The sequence below is a fragment of the Chiloscyllium punctatum genome, chromosome 37, assembly GCF_047496795.1.
Source record: "Chiloscyllium punctatum isolate Juve2018m chromosome 37, sChiPun1.3, whole genome shotgun sequence".
Classification (NCBI taxonomy): domain Eukaryota; kingdom Metazoa; phylum Chordata; class Chondrichthyes; order Orectolobiformes; family Hemiscylliidae; genus Chiloscyllium; species Chiloscyllium punctatum.
In genome coordinates, this window is record NC_092775.1 from 44,862,146 (window position 1) to 44,875,107 (window position 12,962).

Below are 12,962 nucleotides of genomic sequence, written 5' to 3' on the forward strand. Positions count from 1 at the left end.
AGTGGGGACTGGGACTGCTGCTTGATGGAAAATAAACAACAGATTGGTTTGGTTGAACAACCTCTGCCCACTATGTGATTTCTATGCAATTCTACACATGATAGTTTTAAAAATGAGGCTTTTATCTAGTTGATATTAAATTGGTGGCCATCTCTTACCAATCCACAAACTGAAGTTGAGCAAAGGGGTTGTGAAGTCAGGGATGATGTTAGTACACCATGGAGGATATCAGCATCTTGACGAAGGAAATAACTTGAAGGATGGACAGTTAACATTCTTAAGAGGACCTCATCGATATCACATTGAATAATGTTAAAAGAGAAAAAGAAGGTCATACATTGTGTACCTTTTGGAGAAGAAGAAAGATTGAAGTTCAGCTTTGTTGTGGGGTCAGTTGGTTGACAGAATCAGAGGAAATACATTAATTGTTGATATTAATGAATGTTTGGCCAAAGAAGGTTTATTGTACATCAAGTTAATGCATTGGGAGTGAATCAAGAAAACAAAAGGGGGATTTCATAAAGAACGTGACCGGTGAGTGTCAGGTAGTTGACTGCAGAGAAGGTAGAGCTTTGATCAAGTTGTGATTTGAGTTTGTGGAAGACAGAGGAGGACACAGAGATGAGAAATTCTGTGACTTCTCAAAATCATACAGCATGGAAACAGACCCTTCGGTCCAACTAGTCCACGCTATGTTCCCAAACTAAATTAGTTCCACTTGCCTGAATTTGGCCAATATTCCTCCAAACCCTTCCTATTTATTTAAACCACCTGATGAAGGAGCAGTGCTTCGAAAGCTAGTGCTTCCAAAGAAACCTGTTTGATCTATAACCTGGTGTTGTGTGATTTTTAACTTTGTACACCACAGTGCAACACCGGCACCTCCACATCAGGACATCTTTCCTATTTATGTACTTATCCAAAAGTCTTAAATGTTGTAACTTTACCTGCATCCACCACTTCTTCTGGCAGATCATTCCGCATATGAACCATTCTGTGTGTAAAAAGGTTTGCCCCTCATGTCCTTTTTAAAACTTTTGCCTCTCACCTTAAAAATATATCCCCTAGTTTTGAACTCCTCCATCCTGAGGGAAAAACTTGCTATTCACCTTATCTATGCCCCTCATTATTTTATAAACCGCCATAAGGTCATCACTCAACATCCTATGCTCCAGTGAAAAAGTCCCAGCTTATTCAGCCTCTACTTATAACTCAAACCATCCATTCCCAGCAACATGCTAGTAAATCTTTTCTGAACCCTCTCCAATTTAATAATATCCTTCCAATAGCACGGCAACATGAACTGCACACAGTACACTAAGAAGAGGCTTCACCAATGTCCTATACAATCTCAACATGACGTCCCAACTCCTATACTCAAAGGTCTGAGCAAAGAAAGCAAGCACGTTGAAGACATTCTTAAGCATCCTGTCTACCTGTGGTGCAAACTTCAAAGAGTTATGTACCTGAAACTCAGGGCCCTACCATTAATTGTGTAAGTCCTGTCTTTGTTCGTTTTACTAAAATTCAATACCTTGTATTTATCCAAATTAAATTCCATGTGCCACTCCTCAGCCCAACATCTCTTTATAATCTTAGATAATGTGGAGGTGCCAGTGCTAGATTGAGGTGGCCAATGTTAAAAGTCACCCAATGTCTGATTATCGACCAATAGGTTTATTTGGAAGTACAAGCTTTTGGAGCGTAGCTCCTTCATCAGATAGCTAGTGGGACAGGATCATAGGACACAGAATTTATAGTAAATTTATACTATTTATTATAATTCTTGTTCTATGATCCTGCACCACTAGCGACCTGATGAAGGAGCTGCACTCCGAAAGCTTGTATTTCTAAATAAACGTGATGGACTATAACCTGGTGTTATGTGATTTTTACCTTAGATAACATTCTTCACTGCCCTCTATACCACCAACTTTGGTGTTATCCACAAACTTACTAACTGTGCCTCCTATGTTTACCATCCAAATGGTTTATATAAATGACAAACAAAAGTGGACTCAGTACCGATTCCTGTGGAACACTGCTTGTCACAGTCTGAAAAACAACCCTCCACCATCACTCTCTGTCTCCTATTGTCAAGCCAATTTTATATCTAATTGGCAAGCTCACCCTGAATCCCGGATAATTTAACTGTACTAATTAGTCTATCATATGGAACCATGCTAAAGGCTTTACTAAAGTTCATGTAAACAATATCTACCACTCTGCTCTCATCAATCTTTTTGGTTACCTTCTCAAAAAACTCAATCTCTGACACTGAAGTTGAGGAATGGAAGCAGGGAGTCAGAGGAAGCAGTCTGACATTTAGAAGGGTAGGTTATAAGTTTCCTTACCCCAAGAAAATCATTTTTCTGGAGAGAGAATAGCACAATATGGTTTATGGTAGCTGGTCAAATTGTGTGGTGGCACTAGCACCTCACTTAACAAGCATAACAACTATGAATAATGATGAAACAAAATCTTGTGCAGGCACTTTGTAAATCCTTGTGGCAAGTTAGATCGGTTCTTTTCCTGCAGAAACAATTAGATAATCCACACTCTAAGTTTTGCTCTGATTATTTTGCCTGGTAAATGTATTGAGTAACTTTAAATACTCAATAATTGTAATTAAACTTACATATATATTACACTTTTAAGGTAATGTACCACACCAAGTCACTTTACAGGAGCAATTGAACATGTACAAGACAGATTAGAGGACTGCAAATTTCTTGAAGAATTGACAGGGCTGAAAGAGGTTGCAGAGACTGGGAGGAATGAGGCCATGGAAGGCTGTGAAAACCAGGATGAGAATTTTAACATTGCTTGATCAGGAGGCAATATGAGTTAGCAGAGGTGATAGGGGAATCTGAGCAGCAAGGTAATAGATAATCTCAGATTTTCAGGAAGTAAAATTCAGGCTACCAAGGTACATTAGATTAGTCTAGATTAGAGGAAGTGGAGCTATAATTGTGTTTCAACTGCAGATGAGCTGATACAGGGTGATGTTAGGGAGGTGGAAAACGATAGTCTGAGCGATAGCATGAAAATTAGATTTGAAGTTGATCTTGGGATCAAATATGACACCAAGGTCATAAACAGACTGGATTAATCTCAGACTATTGACAGGGAGAAGAATCTAATTGATAGCTAGGGACTGGCCAAAAATATTCCTTTTGTTGAAACATTTATTATAGGAAAGCTCTGCGATACAAGTTGATTACAGCATAAAATCAACCAGTATCATCAAGGAATAGTAAATGCAAGCACCAAGACATCCAATTATAAAGTCTCTGATAGTCGTTTGAGAAAATAAATTTTATGATTTATGCACAGCATCACTTCTTTACATATACAGAAAAATATTCAAGTAATGAAAACTGAAGACATTTGAGGGGGTAAACAGTCATTTACAGCTTTTTGATTGATTCTGAACATGCATTAAACACAGAAATACCACATATTTACATTGTTTGCTGATCAGATTCAAAAATTGACAGATCTATTTCTGTTGTGGGTATCACAGCCCCTTGGCTGCAAGGGGATCTGGGATAGGAACTAAATATCAAAGGATACGTGTCCTATTGAGAAGTCAGGCAAATGGGGGAGGGGGGGGGGGGTTGGGGTGGGGTTGCCTTTTAAGCGAATGCGATTAAATTGATAGCAGAAGTGATATAGAGCTGGAAGGTACAGGATCTGTGTGGGTACACGTGAGAAACTACAAAGGAAAAAAAGACTGATGGGAATCTGATGCAAAATAAATCAGGAGATAGAAAAAGCATATAAAAAAGGCACTGTACAATAAGAATGCAGGAGCTTCAATATGCAAGTGGACTGGGAAAATCAGGGTGGTAGCAGATCTCAAGAAAAGGAATTTGTGGAATGTCTATGAGAAGAGCTATTCAGAGCAGCTTGTAGTAGACTCCACTAGGGAACAGGCACTTCTGGATCTGGTGATACATAATGAGGCAGATTTACTTAAGAGAGCTTAAGGTGAAGGAACCCTGAGGGGGCAGTGATCTTAATAATGATAGAATTCACCCTGCAGTTTGAGAGGAAGAAGCTGGAATCAGATGTAACAGTATTACAATTGAGTAAAGGTAATTACAAAGACAGGAGGGAGAAGCTGACTTGAATTGATTGGAACGGGAGACTAGCAGGGAAGATGGTGAAGCAGCAGTGGCAGGGGTTTCTTTGGGTAACTCAGGAGGCACAACAGAAATTCATCTCTTGTTATCTAGCAGTTAATCAAAATTATGTTTAGCTTTAAGTCTAATTTACTGTTAAATTCAGAAATGAATTTTCCACATTCAGAATCTTCTTCGGATATTACCAGGAATGAAAGCCTTTTAGCCTTGTAGGCTTTTTGAAAAGGCAGTTAGGAGTCACAGTTAGCCAAAATAGGTAAAACTGCAGTTCTCCTCCCTGAAAAGCCTCTGTGAACCAATTGTGACTGAGGACTATCATTGTAATTTCATTTTTACTGAATCCAACTCTTTACCTAATTGAATACAAATTCTCAAACTAAAATACCAATATATTAAAAAAAATTACTTGCTGTGCCAAATGGTCTGGCCAGCAAGTGGACAGGACCTCCAATCAGAGAAGCTTGCACCTGGGGTCATCTCTGGCAATGAGGGGATTGAGATCCCTGCATTTGGTACCAAGGAAGAGAACCCATGATCAGGACAGGAATTTCCTCAATTGGTTCGGGGGCAGCATTTTCTTCTTCTTCCCTACTCCCACCCCCCTTTCACTGCAGAGATTTCATTTTCTGTTACTATTTGGGATTTTAAAAAAAATTAAATGAAGCATTCAAGGTAAGCACATGAGAAAGGAAGGAATGAAGGATATGCTGATATGGTTTTGAAGAGCAATGGGAGGGAACACATGCAGTGAGTAAACCTGCTGTAGATTCTATGAAACTTTACATCAAAGTGTTACACAAATACATATTGCAATTAATGATGTCAGTATGATCTACAAAGCAACAACAAAACAATAATCACTAGCATTCTTAATTTATTCTAAATCATGTATTGCTTTGGTAACAATGTTAGGGCCAGCATCAGATGAAAATAAAAATGCCCTTTTAGAATAATTTTACGTATTACAAGATCGCATCATGTTTAAAAAGCTTAAATAATTGATCCAAAAAGGAAGATCAGTCAGATTCTGAATACTTTAAAAGAGCATCTTAAAAAAAATCTTCAAAGCATTTATCTACAAGAGGCATATTAAAATAACCTTTTATTGATGGCATACTCCCAAGATTCTTTGCCTTTGTTTGCACAGATAATTGTTTTCTTTGGGGTGAAGCATGGAGTCATATCTTTATTAAAAATACATAAATTAATAACTATATCCAGAAAATGTTCACACAGAAAATCTTATAAGGCAAACCCAAAAGTCATAAAATTAGGAGGACTGGTTTATGGAAGTTTCCAAATTCGAAGAACGGTGATTCTTTACATAAACAAAAGCAATCCCCATTTCAATTTGCGATTAAGTAAAATGGTTCAGAAGGAAATGCCAGAAGTGTTCCATGACGATTGCTGTGCAGACGCTCTTTGTGGAGCATAATACCGTTATAGATCGACTGTCTGAAAGGTCTGTGCCTATGCTGTAGGTCCTGTGTAATTCTACTTAATTGTGTATTAATTCATGGACACCATTATTCAAGGTTAATTTCATATGCCTCAGGATGATGACCAAGATTCTTTACTTTGTCCATATGTTATGCAAACTTGGCAGTTCTGAAATCCAAGTTAAGACATTATAGATTCTGCTGAACAAGTCATGTCCACAAAAAACACATGGAGTTTTTCTGACTTGACTCAACTGGTGGTTTATCATCCATGCCAGAAGAAAATATGATGAAATTTATTGAAGCAATTTTTTTCTTCTTGTAGCACACAATCAGTGTTCACTTGAGATCTCTTAAAGCTGGATATCCACCAACAGCCACTAGGGCACATCAATGATTGAAGAGTTAAACATGAACATGACAAGTCTAAAGTATCAAAATCACAATTTCTCCCCTATATAAAGACAAGTCCCAATGCTAAAGCCCTTTCTGGTCAGATTATGCTTCAAATAACTGACTATCGGAAAGTGCTTTTGGCTTCATATTCAACATAAATGGTATATTTTCTAAAAATTAACATCCAACAAATAGCTGTCAAAAAAACTTTACAATGTTCTCCATCCATAATTCCTCCAGTATGGAAAATAACTAGAAAGCGCCAATGCTGGGAAACATATGTGAGCGTTTCACATGCACGTAGTTTAATTTTTCACTTATTTGGAAAATGGAACAGAAAGTTCTTTGCCACTTAAAATATTCCCCATATGCTTTTAACAATCAAACAAAAGCATTCTCTGTTTTCAATTTTTTGATGCAAACACAAATGAAGAGCTTGTTCCTTATTTTCTTCTCTACCATTTTTAATCAATGCGACAAATAAGAGTACTCTAAAGTAACTTACAAACTAAGGATCGACGTTGCTGTCTAAATAAAACTACTAACAGGTATGCAAAAATATGCTTGGGAATTGAAGAGGTGGTTCTATGATCAAGTGTTCTCAATGAATGCATAAAAAATAATTTTGTTTCAGCAAATTTTCCTAGTATTTCTGAATTATTTGTGGATCCAAGTATTTCACAATATCTGTAATTGCGACAAGCACACTAAGCTGCTAAGTGTTTTCTCCGATATCACTGTAAAGAACGCCTTTGGTTCCCATTCCTAGCCTCTCCATTTCTCACCCATTCCCAAACACTTATGTCCACAGTATTTAATTTGCATTATTCTGAAGTACTCTGACTCATCTTTCTGAAGAAATACTATATAAATGCAAATTGTTATTGTTGTACCACTCTATCTTATATTTCATTTTAACACAGATGTGCCATGGTTTTGTACAAAAACTATTTAAATATAATGGCTGTGAAATTATGCCATGAGATATGCTTTCATACAATTGTATTATGGTTATCTGAAATTCTTTTGATTGCTATTTTAGTGGAACCAGTAATGTGTTTTAAATACATTGGTTAATACCTCTACTAAAATACTGGTGAGAGAAATTTCAAAAAAAGCAACAATGTTTACATATTAGTATCTTCTGGTGTCATTTTTGGGACTTGGTAATTCAGTAGTTTACAGCTAGTTATCTATAGAAAAACTGCATTCTTAGAAAACTCACTGAAAGCCCTAAATCAGGGACAATTATTCAGAAGTTGTGACACAAAAATAAACATAATTTAATAAAAATACTTATCAAATACTAATCAAAGCACCAGCTGATTTTTATAACTTGATATTGAGTACAGAATGATTAAAAATTGGTGTTGGTCACATTAGTGAACATAGGCGTAGCAAGTTCATATGATAGTAACTTGCTTGAAATAAATTTTTAAAGGGATCTTACTGGCAACGTTGTGAAATTTAATCAGAATCATAAAGCTTTTTCTGCAAACCATAAAACTTTCTCCCTGATTTAAATCTAGAAATCACAATTTCAGATATTAAGATATAAATGCTTAATATAGTCATAATGAATTCCTCAATTCTCTATTTTAGCAGAGGTTTTATCCTATTTATTTAAAATACACTAAATGTTAACATGTTAATAGCAGCAACAATAGCTGCTAGGCTTCGATTCTTTCACAGCTGGTGAATGTTTAGTTTCCATCCTTGTACTACCTTTCTTAAAAACTTCTACAACAAACACTTCCATGAAGGTCAAAGAAGTCAAGAACAAATGAAGGAGACTTTACAAATTTCAGCATTAAATATTCCCTTGTGTCGTGTATAACAGTGCCATGTAACAGGGTCTACAAACAGGAATTACCTCAATTGTCATATAGATAGTCTTAGGATTGCTTTGACCCCAGGATCAAGCTATGAAGCTCTTCATTATTTCACAAATGCTGTAACCTTGTAAGTGCTGTCATATGCATGTGTTCTATTTCCTAAAAATGGATTGAAAAAATGATCCAGAACAATCAGTGTTTTTATTGTACGCAAAATAGATGAATGAACAGGACGTAATTTCAATTTATTTCCATCGATTCCCTGACATTCCTCAGCAAAGAAAATGGCAAACCATAATGCATTCCCCAATTTTACTGGTCTAAATTCAACATGACAGTCTAGTAAATTCCCTAATGTTAGTTGCCCTAAACTTTTTGAAGAGAATAATCTGTGCTGATGCTGCAATAGTTGCAGATTGACCTTTTCGCCTGTGCTAGACAGGAAGGCAAAGACTTCACTTCTAACACCCCCACTAACCCATCAAAGATTCACTTACCCTTTCTAGGTTTACCATATCTAAAGATGAGCCAGCTGAACTATTAATCAAATCTGCTAATGCTTCCCTGGAAAGTTAACTGAACTCCTCTACTCATTTGCATTTCCCCATCCCCGGACATGGCATAAAACTACTTAAACACATCTATGAATGCTACTAAAATGTCTTTAAGAAACCTCACTGTCTTGTACTGGTACATTTTGTGAAAGAAAGAAACCTGGACAAATGCTCTTTTTGTTCATTCATTAATGAGATGAGAACATTACTGGTTATGCCAGCATTTATTACACATCCCTAGTGCATTTCATTAGGTGGCAGTGAACAGCCTTCTTGAACTGCTGCAGTCCTTGTGATGGAAGGTCTACTCATGGTACCAATAGGAAAGGAATTTCAAGATTTTGACCCAACAATAGTGAAACAATGGCAATGTAGTTTCAACTCAGAAGCTGCAAGGGAACTTGCAGATGGTGGTATTTTCATACTTTATTGCCCTTGCCCTTGTAAGTGGTAGAAGTCAAAGGTTTAGTGGGTGCTGTCAAACGAACTCTGGCGCATTGTGGTAGTGTATCTTGTAGGTGGTATACATTACTGTCACTGTGCATCCGTAATACAATGAGTAAATATTGAAAGTGATAGTTAGCTTGACAACCAAGCAAGCTAATTTGTGCTGGATGGTGTTGAACTTTGACTGTTGTTGGAGCTGCACTCATCTAGACAAGTGCAAAGTATTGTATCCCACTCTTAAGTTGCAGATAGTGGACAGGTTCAGATGTCAAGAGCTGAGTAACCCACTGCAGATTTACTAGTCTCTGACTTGTTCTTGTAGCTAATATATAGATGTGACAGTTCTAGTTTCACATCAATGTGAACCCTCAAGATGCTGGCCATTGTGATTCTGTGTTGGCAATACCATTGCATATCAAGGGAGATGCCACTTCTATTGGTGATCGACATTGCCTGGTGACGATGTGGTGCAAATGTAATGTGCCAATTATTAGTCCAGGGCGCAAATGTTATCATGTCTTGTTGCCTAGGGATGTGGACTGGTTCAGTATCTTAGGAGTTACAAATAGTGTTGAACATTGTGTAATCATCAGTAAATATCCCCTCTTCTGATCTTAGAATGCAGGAAATGCCATTGAGGAAGAGGCTGAAAAATGGCTGGGCATAAGGGCAGCACAGTGGCTACTACTGCTGCCTCACAGCACCAGGGACCTGGGTTCAATTCCACCCTCGGGTGACTACCTGTATGGAGTTTGCATCTGTGACTGTGTGGGTTTCCTTCAGGTACTCCAGTTTTCTCCCATAGTCCAACGATGGATTGGCCATACTAAATTGCCCTTAGTGTCCAGGGATGTGCGTGCTAGGTGGATTAGCCATGGTAAATCTAGGGATGGGGTGTGTCTGGGTTGGCTGCTCTTTGGTGGGTTGGTGTGGATTCAATGGTCCGAATGGCCTGCTTCCACACTATAGAGATTGTATAATATACTACCAGGAGGCACAGATGCAGCGATGTTCTTGGACTGAGATAATTGACGTCCAATAATCACAACCATCTACTTTTGTGGCAGGCATGACTCCAACCAGTGCAGAGGTTTCCCCTGATTCCCATTAACTTTAATGTTGTAAGGATTCCCTGATGTCATACTTGATCAAATATGGACTTGATGTCAAGACCAGTCACATTCACCTCATCTCTGGAATTCAGCTCGTTTTACCACATTTGGACCAAATTGTAATGATGCCAGAAGCTGAGAGATCCTGGATAAACCCTGGTGGGTGGCACGGTGGCACAGTGGTTAGCACTGTTGCCTCACAGTGCCAGAGACCCGGGTTCAATTCCCGCCTCAGGCGACTGACTGTGTGGAGTTTGCACAGTCTCCCCGTGTCTGCATCGGTTTCGTCCGGGTGCTCTGGTTTCCTCTCACAGTCTAAAGCTGTGCAAGTCAGGTGAATTGGCCATGCTAAATTGCCTGTAATGTTAGGTAAGGGGTAAATGTAGGGGTATGGGTGGGTTGCGCTTCGGCGGGTCGGTGTGGACTTGTTGGGCCGAAGGGCCTGTTTCCACACTGTAATGTAATCTAAACCCAAACTGAGTGTCAGTCAGCAAGTTATTGCTGAGTTAGTGAGATAGCAGTGTCCTGAACACCTTCTGTGAGTTTGCTGCTGGTTGAGAGTATACTGAGCAAAATTAGGGTGCATGGTATTGGGGGCAAAATACTAACGGATTGAAAGTTGGTTGGCTGCCAGGAAACAAAGAGTAATGATAAACGGCTCCCTTTCGGAATGGCAGGCGGTGACCAGCGGGGTACCGCAGGGATTAGTGCTGGGACCGCAGCTTTTTACAATATATATTAATGATATAGAAGATGGTATTAGTAATAACATTAGCAAATTTGCTGATGATACTAAGCTGGGTGGCAGGGTGAAATGTGAGGACGATGTTAGGAGATTACAGGGTGACTTGGACAAGTTAGGTGAGTGGTCAGATGCAGTTTAATGTGGATAAATGTATGGTTAGCCACTTTGGTGGTAAGAAAAGGAAAGCAGATTACTACCTAAATGGAATCAATTTAGGTAAAGGGGCAGTACAAAGAGATCTGGGTGTTCTTGTACACCAGTCAATGAAAGTAAGCATGCAGGTACAGCAGGTAGTGAAGAAGGCTAATAGCATGCTGGCCTTCATAACAAGAGGGATTGAGTATAGAAGCAAAAAGGTTCTTCTGCAGCTGTACAGGGCCCTGGTGAGACCACACCTGGAGTACTGTGCGCAGTTCTGGTCTCCAAATTTGAGGAAAGACATACTGGCTATTGAGGGAGGTAGGTTCATGAGGTCAATTCCTAGAATGGTGTGACTACCTTATGCTGAAGGACTGGAGCGACTGGGCTTGTATACCCTTGAGTTTAGAAGACTAAGAGGGGATCTGATTGAGACATATAAGATTATTAAAGGATTGGACACTCTGGAGGCAGAAAACATGTTTCCTCTGATGGGTGAGTGCCGAACCAGAGGACGCAGCTTAAACATACAGGGTAGACCATTTAGGACAGTGATGAGGAGAAACCTCTTCACCCAGAGAGTGGTGGCTGTGTGGAATGCTCTGCCCCAGAGGGCAGTGGAGGCGCAGTCTCTGGATTCATTTAAGAAAGAGTTGGATAAAGCTCTCAAGGATAGTGGAATCAAGGGTTATGGAGATAAGGAAGGAACAGGTAACTGATTAAGAATGATCAGCCATGATCATATTGAATGGTGTTACAGGTTCGAAGGGCAGAATGGCCTACTCCTGCACCTATTGTCTATTGACAGTAATTGACTTGGTTAGATTTGTCCCTCACTGGATTGACCACATCATTTTTAGAAATATCTAGTACTGCTCCTTGCATGCCCTCCTACACGCTTAGTTGAACCAAGGTTTATCCCTTGGCTTGATGGTAATTGTGGAAAGGGGAAACGCCAGGTCACAAGGTTACGGATTGCTGTTGAATACTATTTTGTTGTTACTGCTGACCCTATCACCTCATAGGTTCCCAGTTTTGAGCTTTTATACCAGCTTGAAATTATGCAATTTAGCACATCGATGATGTCACAGAACCCAGCAAAAGTATCATTATTATGAAGATGGGATTTCATCCCCACAAATCTGTACAGTTTTACTCCTACCAATACTATCTTGGTCTTATGCATCAGCTTTAGGTAGTGTCATAGAGTCATAGAGATGTACAGCATGGAAACAGACCCTTCAGCCCAACCCGTCCATGCCGACCAGATATCTCAACCCTATCTAGTCCCACCTGTCAGCAAATGGCCCATAACCCTCCAAACCCTTCCTATTCATATACCCATCAAAATGCCTCTTAAATGTTGCAATTGTACCAACCTCCACCACATCCTCTGGCAGCTCATTTCATACATGTACCACCCTCTGCGTGAAAAAGTTGACCCTTAGGTCTCTTCTACATCTTTCCCTTCTCACCCTAAACCTATGCCCTCTCGTTCTGGACTCCCTGACCCCAGGGAAAAGACTTTGTCTATTTATCCTATCCATGCCCCTCATAATTTTGTAAACCTCTATAAGGTCACCCCTCAGCCTTCAACGCTCAAGGGAAAACAGCCCCAGCCTGTTCAGCTTCTCCCTGTAGATCAAATCCACCAGCCCTGGCAACATCCTTGTAAATCTTTTCTGAAACATTTCAAGTTTCACATCTTTTCGATAGGAAGGAGACCAGAATTGCACGCAATATTCCAACAGTGGCTTAACCAATGTCCTGTACAGCCGCAACATGACCTCACAACTCCTGTACTCAATACTCTGACCAATAAAGGAAAGCATACCAAACGCCTTCTTCACTAGCCTATCTACCTGTGACTCCACTTTCAAGGAGCTATGAACCTGCACTCCAAGGTCTCTTTGTTCAGCAACACTCCCTAGGATCTTACCATTAAGTGTATAAGTCCTGCTAGGATTTGCTTTCCCAAAATGCAGCACCTCGCATTTATCTGAATTAAACTCCATCTGCCATTTCTCAGCCCATTGGCCCATCTGGTCCAGATCCTGTTGTAATCCGAGGTAACTCTATTCGCTGTCCACTATACCTCCAATTTTGGTGTCATCTGCAAACTTACTAACTGTACCTCTTATTCTCGCA